Below are 8,127 nucleotides of genomic sequence, written 5' to 3' on the forward strand. Positions count from 1 at the left end.
ATTCAATTATATTTTTGAATAAATGAGCATTGTATTTTGAGGTGGAACACCAAGTCTCAGCTGTGGAGGCTCAATCATTAAATATAACAACTTCTACAGATGCATTGTAGAAAGCATCCTGACTGCTTGCATCTGGAATGGCAAAGGAACCCAAGGGACTACAGAGTGTGGTGGACTCAGTCCAGTCCATCCAGGCACAGCCATCCCCACCATCAGAAGAAGCTACATGACATAAAAGGCAATATCTTTCATTCAGAAATCCCGCCACCTGGGCCATGTCCCCATTTCACTGTTACCTCTTGTCGGGAAGGACCTATCGAAGCCTTAAATCCCACACCACTGGGTTCAAGAACAGCTACTTTCCCTCAACAATCAAGAACTTGAGCTGCCCTGCACGAATGTAATCCTACCAAAGGGAATACTATGGACCAGTTGTTGTATGACAATACAGGAGATTCCTAATTTTGGACTAGATTCCCAAATACAATCACAACTTCAATCCTTTTATCTCACACCTGGTGTCATCTGATCTCTGGCCTTTGTCCAACTCTCTGCCTATCAACCCTCATCAACCCTCCCCCCCCCCCCCCTCCCCCTATTACTTAGGCGTAGGCGGCGCGGCTCTGGCCAGCAGCGGCCTCTGCAGCCTGTCCGCGTTTTTTTATTATTTTTTGTCTGTGTTTTTATGTAGTTTTTGTTATTTTATGTTGGGGGGTGTGTGTGTGTGGGGGGGGCGGGGGTGGGAGGGGGGGGGAAACTTTTTGAATCTCTCCCTGCACTGGAGACCCGACCTTTTCTCGTCGGGTCTCAGGTGTCGTTGAGGCCGCAACGAGGAGCGGCCTCCAACAGGAAGAAGCCGGGGACTCAGGTGTCGACTCACCGTTGCCGTCGCGGAGCTGGCCGAGTCCGGAGCGGGTGGAGCGGTGGAGGAGCGCTGCTGCTGCTGCTGCTGCTGCTGCTGCTGCTGCTGCTGCTACCGGAGAGTCGGAGGCTCCAACGACGGGTCTGTGGACGACGGCACCGGGAGCCCACGGCTCCCTGGAGGGAGACCGCTTCTCAGGGCTCCTGCAACGGCGACTTCTCCCGCCCGAGTTGCGGGGTTGAAGAGCTCCTGGAGCGGGGCCTGACACCACTGCCCCGCGCGGCTGGAATGGCCGCGGACTCTGCGAGCGCACACCGGGGGCTCTAACACCAAGACCCGGTGTGCGACCTCGCACCACCCGGCGTGGCTTTAATGGCCGCGGGACAATCGCCATCGCCAGCCGGGGGCTATGACTTTGACTCTGACATCGGGGGGGGGGAGAGTGCAGTGGAGAGATAAGTTTATTTGGCCTTCCATCACAGCTATGTGATGGATGTTTATGTTAAATGTAATTATTGTTGTGTCTGGGGTCTATTTGTGTGTAATGTATGGCTGCAGAAACGGCATTTCGTTTGGACCTCCAGGGGTCCAAATGACAATTAAATTGATTCTGGATTCTGGTTCTGGTACTTGCCAGGCTTTGCCCTGCCCCACCTCTCTTCCAGCTTTCTTCCCCAACCCCTGCAATCAGTCTGAAGAAGGATCTAGACCCAAAACACCACCTACACATGTCCTCCGGAAACACTGCCTGACATGTTGAGTTACTCCAACTCTATGTTTCTTTTTTTATAAATCAGCATCTGCAGTTTCTTGCTTCTACTTTCAATGAACTCTTTACTGCATAACTGCCTGGTTTGGGAACTGTTCAGCAGCTGACAGAGCAGCTCTCCAGAAGGTGATAAAAACTGCCCAGGGTATCATTGGACTCCCCCTGCCCCCTCTGGAGGACATTTACCACTCCAGATGCCGCAGCAGGACCTGTAATATCGTGAAAGACATTACACATCCTTGTCACCACCTTTTCACACTGCTGCCCTCAGGAAAAAGGTACAGGTTGCTAAAGTCACGCACTGCCAGACTCAAGAACAGCTTTTACCCATCAGCAATCTTGGAACTGAACTCTGTCTCGTGAGCGGGTTATGGGGAAGGAAGGGGGGTGGGAGACAGTGTTAATTTATGTAAATGTGAATCCATGGGTGGGTTTGGGGAGGGAGGGAGTGTAAAAAGTATGAGTATGTGAATGTTTGGAGTTCTTTTAAATGGAGAGACACAGTAATCTCGTTGTATGTGACACATGCAATGACAATAAAGCATTCTGATTCTGAACTTTTTTCTAGTTTTCTACTTTTTAACTCCCTTTTTTATTTTCAGACTTGCAGAATTTCTGTATTATATGTCATTTATGGTTTGTCTGTTGTCTGAGTCTGTAATGCTGCAAGCAAGATTTTCATTGTACCGTACCTCTCGTACTTGTGGATATGGCAATAGCTCGACTTGACTATTTAAGTCAATTTCAAGAGAGATTTTTGGTGTATGGTATGGGTACTCATACAGTAATGTTCAAAATTATGTTTGAGCACATGAGCCAACGATCATGAAAGAAATGCAAGAGGTGAAGGCACAGGAGCCTGAGAACAGCTTCTTCACATCAACCATCAGTTCTTAAGCCACCCTGCACAACTCTACCTCCAATGACCTCAACCTGACTGATCCACTGTGGATTTTGCACTAATATGGTTGCTCTATGTAGTTTTTGACCTATCATGATCTAGTTTATCAGAATAATTTATCATTTATTGTCCATTCATTGTTATTGGTGTTGTGTCGAATGTGCCAGTAAAGTTGCAGCAAGTATGAACCAACAACCATCAGGCTTTTGAAGACTACAAACTCCAACTAGACTTCAAACCACAAACTGCCTTGATTGCATTAGGGATTTCGGGCTTCATTTTGTTGTGCACTATCTTGGTGTTTATTATTTATTCAAACTTTTTTGTGTGTTTATTATGTTATCTATTGAGTACTGTGATAACAGACCGGTTGTGCTGCCGCAAGTAAGAATTTAATTGTTGTGATTTCAAATAATAATAATAATAATAATAATAATAATAATAAATGTATTTGTATAGCACATTTAAAAACAACTCACGTTGACCAAAGTGATTTACATCAGTGCAGGTAGTAATTGGATACATACAACGGTAGACAGACCTAACAATACATACACAAACTGTTTACAGCGCCCCCTCAGAGGGGCTCAAAAACGCTAGGGAGTAGAAATAGGTTTTGAGTCGTGACTTAAAGGAGTCGATGGTGGGGGCAGTTCTGATGAGGAGTGGGATGCTATTCCACAGTCTAGGTGCTGCAACAGCAAAAGAGCGGTCACTCCTGAGCTTAAACCTAGACCGCGGGATAGTCAGTAGCCCCAAGTCAGCCGACCTGAGGGATCTGGAGGTAGAATGGCGAGTTAGAAGATTTTTGATATGGGGGGGGCGGGGCAAGCCCGTTAAGGGCTTTGTATACGTATAAGAGGAGCTTGAAGTTGATTCTGTACCGTACTGGGAGCCAGTGGAGAGAGACCAGGATCGGGGTGATGTGGTCCCTTTACCGGGTACCCGTCAGAAGTCTTGCTGCAGTGTTTTGGACCAATTGCAGGCGGGACAAGGATGATTGGCTGATGCCAGTGTATAGGGAGTTGCAGTAGTCAAGATGAATGCGTGGATGATTTTTTTCAAGGTCGTCAAATTTGAGGAATGAGATGATTTTAACTATGGTACGAAGCTGGAAGAAACCAGCTTTTATCACAGAGTTGACTTGCTTGTCAAACTTTAATGTGGAGTCAAATATCACGCCAAGGTTTTTGACGTGCGGTTTGACTAAGGCGGTTAGGCTTCCAAAGCTACCTGATATCGTTTTGATGGAGTTGGAGGGGCCGAGTTGGAGGGGCCGAGTAGGATGACCTCAGACTTGCTCTCGTTAATTTGGAGGAAGTTCTGAGCCATCCAACATTTTAAGTCATCGAGGCAGTGCATGAGGCTGTTTAAATTAGACTGGTTGTTGGGTTTTAGGGGGAGATAGAGCTGTGTATCAACTGCATAACAGTGGAAAGAAATGCCATGCCTTTGAATGACTTGGCCGAGGGGGAGCAGGTACAGAGAGAAGAGAATGGGGCCTAGGATGGAGCCTTGTGGAACCCCGCAGAAAAGGCTAGCTGGGGAAGAGAAAGAATTGCCTATGTTAGTAGAGAAACTCCTATTTTTTAGGTAGGAAATGAACCAGCTCAGGGCAGTGCCATCAACACCAACCCCGTACCGGAGACGGTCAATTAGGATGGTACGGTCCACTGTATCAAACGCTGCACTGAGGTCGAGAAGGAGCAGGATTGCACATTCTCCGGAGTCGATGGCGAGAAGGAGGTTGTTGTGTACCTTCAACAAGGCAGACTCAGTGCTGTGGTGGGCCCTGAAACCTGATTGAAAACTTTCCAGGATGGTATTTTGGTGTAGATAAGGCATTAGTTGGTCTAGAATTACCTTTTCAAGGACTATTGAGAAGAAAGGCAGTTTAGAAATAGGTCTGTAGTTACTAGGCAAGGTGCGGTCTAGGTTAGGTTTTTTCAGGAGGGGCTGGACCACCGCGTGCTTGAAACAGGTTGGAACAGTGCCAGTGGCCAGAGAACTGTTGACGATAGAGAGGATACTGGGACCGTCTATTGCAAAGACATCCTTCAGAATGGCAGTGGGAACAATGTCAAGGGGGCAGGTTGCAGGTTTCTTAGTGGAGACAAGCTTTACAATGGAGGATAGAGTAACGGGTTGGAAGCTGTCTAATTTAGAAGAACAGACCAAAGAGACAGCTAGGTCACGGGTGGGAGGGGAAATATTAGTTGTAATGTTCGCAACTTTACTGGTGATAAAGGTAGAGAATTCTTCGCACTCGGCAGGGGATCCAGCTAAGCTGGTACTGGGAGCGGGACATATGACAGAGGTAATAGTACTAAATAGGACCTTGGAATTTTGAGCGTTTTTGGAAATAAGGACGGAAAAGTATTGTGTTCTCGCAGACTTTACTGCTTCCTGGTATTTGAGAAGATTGTTTCTCAGAAATTCAAAAGAAATTTGAAGCTTATCACATTTATACTTCCGTTCTGATTTTCTGCACTCTCTTTTTAGGGATCTGGTAGTGTCATTGAGCCAAGGCCAAACTTTAGGCTTTTTCATTTTAAGAGGAGCAACAGAATCTAGGATAGAAGAGCAAGTGGTATTGAATTAAAAAAATGAGATCGTCAGTGTTGAGATGGAGGGGAGAAGCCTCGATGGTGCAGATGTCGGGAGCAGCTATGAGAGCCTCAGAGAACTTACTGGCAATCAATGAGTTTATATAGCGGGAGTAGCGAACAGGGAGATGAGATTTTGAGGGAAAGAAAGGCAGAGATGCATCAAATATAATAGTAAGATTAAACGAGAACTTACCAGTTTGAAGTTTGATCTGTATTTTATGAGGAGTTACGATGAGGGATTACGTGAAGAACCCGTTCAGCACGCATGCGCGGCATACTTCAAAGCAGCGGTGTGGAATCACAGATAGACACAGTTATTGAAGTAAATATAGTAAAGATAAGGAGACATCAGTTTATGAATTTGACCCATATTATTGAGGGTGGGAGCGGAGGGCACGTAATCCCTCATCGTAACTCCTCATAAAATACAGATCAAACTTCAAACTGGTAAGTTCTCGTTTAATCTTACTATTTTACTTCGGAGTCACGTGAGTGATTCCGTGAAGATTTCAAAGCTCTGTGATTTCAAACCGTGTAACAGTTATTACTACATCACTGCTGAAGTCTTTGAGGGAGGAAGTGTGTTATCGTAATCAACCAATTAATCTGTTTGTAGAAAAACACAATGGTATTTTTTAACAATAACAACAAAGAAATTAATTTGTTCCTCTGGGCTTAAATTAAATATTTGCAGTCTGTAAAATCTTTCCTGCAAATAAAACAGGTTTTGCCTCCATGGTTACGGGCATTCTTCTGTTTCCTGCCGGTCCAACGAGTTGGGGGGTGGCACATTTTCCATGGGGTCCGCTCTGGGCCCTGGTCTAAAGAAGACTTTCGGTGATAGATGCGGACCCCGAGCTTTCATCAGTCCGATATGGTAGACGTTGACTGATGGATGCGATGGGGTGCTGCTGCGTAGGAATTACTGTTTTTGGTTACTCGTCCTGCCCTCATGAGCCGAAAGTTTTGTAAAACCTCTTGCATGTCCTTCATATGCTTTGTGAGGTTTTTGCCACAGAGCAGTGGGTCTGGTTTATGTGGAACTAACACTGCCAAAGCCACTATGGCAGCACAGCCACTTCATTGATCATCCTGAAAATGACCAAGGTACAGTACAATTCTCTATATTGGTTTATTATTGTCACGTGTCCTGAAATACAGTGAAAAACGTTGTTTACATGCTTTTCAGTTAAATCATTCTATGATTAAATCAATCAAGCCATACATAAGTACAACAGGTAATGTAAAAAGAAAAATACCTGATAGCAAAATGCAGTGTACAGCGCGATGGTGCTGCAGCTGCAGAAAAGGTGCACATAAAAAGTAAGAGTGCAAAAGCCGCAAAGGTAGGTTGGGGATCAGGACTATACCTTTATTTTCTGAGAGGAGAAGAAGCTGTTCCTGAAACTGGTGCTATGTGTTTTCAAGTTTTGTATCTTCTGTTGGATGGGAGAGGGGAAAAGAGGGAATGACCAGGATGTCAATAGTCCTTCATTACTTTGGCTGCTTTCCCGAATCACTTTGAAGTGTAGATGGAGTTGATGGTGAATGAGGCTAGCTTGGGTGATGTACTGGGCTATATCCACAACTGTTTGCAATTTCTGTAGTTTGGGCAGAACTGTTGCCAAACCAAGCTGTGATGCATTCAGACAGGATGCTTTCTATGATGTATTTGTAGAAGTTCATAGGAGTCATTGGAGTCAGGCTGAACTTCCTTATTCTTCTGAGGAAGTAGATGTGTTGGTGTGGTTTCTCAGCTGTAGCTTCAAAGTGGTTGATCTAGGACTAAGTGTTGGTGATATTTACACCTATGAAGCTCTTCACCAGCATCATCGACGCAGAGGCATACAGTATGCTCTACCATTTGAACTTCACCTGGTAGTGGACCTCCACTATATGGGTCATCCAGTAGTACTACAGAGCACCGTCAACTCACCAATAACCTGCCATTTAAAACTCAGATGGATTCCACTCGGATCACTGAAGTCCAATGCCAAACATGTCAAAAAAACTGACACAGAAGTATTCTGAGATCAACTTTGACAAAAGTAGTTGACCAAGTGTGACATCAAAAAGCTCCAATTGAAATAGAAATCAATGGAATTGGAGAGAAAACACTTCATTGGTTTGTTATTGTCACATGTACCAAGGTACAGTGAAATTCCTTTTTTGCATAGGTTAGCAAAGTATTACTATACATAAACCCAATACTAGATTAAATACAGCGTGTATAGTCCACTGAGCCAATATACAGGAGTCACCAGATTTTAACATGCTGTGGTCAGATAAAGTCAATTGCTTAATCCCTGAAGACCTTCAAGGCAGATTCTCAGGCACAATCACATTCAGCTATTTAGTTCCATCATATAGTAAAACGTTAGTAGTTTTGGGCATGATTCTGTCATGTTAAATTCCTTTCATAACTTCCCAGAAAATTAAACCGTCTTAGTTTAATCCATAATAACACATTTAATAACCATTCAGGTTTGGGCGATAAATACAGGGTACATTAATACTACCCAACGGCCAAGCAAAGAACCTCTGCAACATTGGAGAGTATCTACCACGACCCTTTGATTTTCAGCAAGACCATTGGCAATTTCCCACCATCAATAATTTTATTATCACTGAATTGAGTTGTGACTAGATTAACCAAATAAATATGGAGGCTACAAGTGCAAGTTGGTGACTGGGTATTTTGTAAAATCTCCTCATCCTTAAGCCATAAGGAAGGTTATCAATGGCTTGATTCAGGAATGGAACATGTGTAAGTATCATTGTGGTGGTAGAAAGAACAGGCATGTGGATTTTAATCTCTGACGAGGTGCCACAAAAAAGACACACAGTGCTGAAGTAACTCAGCGGGTCAGGCAGCACCTCTAGAGATCATGGATAGGTGGCGTTTTGGGTTGGGACCTTTCTTCAAACTGATTGTTCTTTGGGGGGGGAGAGAAAGCTGGAAAGGAGGGGCAGGAAAAGTACCACT

The sequence above is a fragment of the Leucoraja erinacea genome, chromosome 29, assembly GCF_028641065.1.
Source record: "Leucoraja erinacea ecotype New England chromosome 29, Leri_hhj_1, whole genome shotgun sequence".
Classification (NCBI taxonomy): Eukaryota; Metazoa; Chordata; class Chondrichthyes; order Rajiformes; family Rajidae; genus Leucoraja; species Leucoraja erinaceus.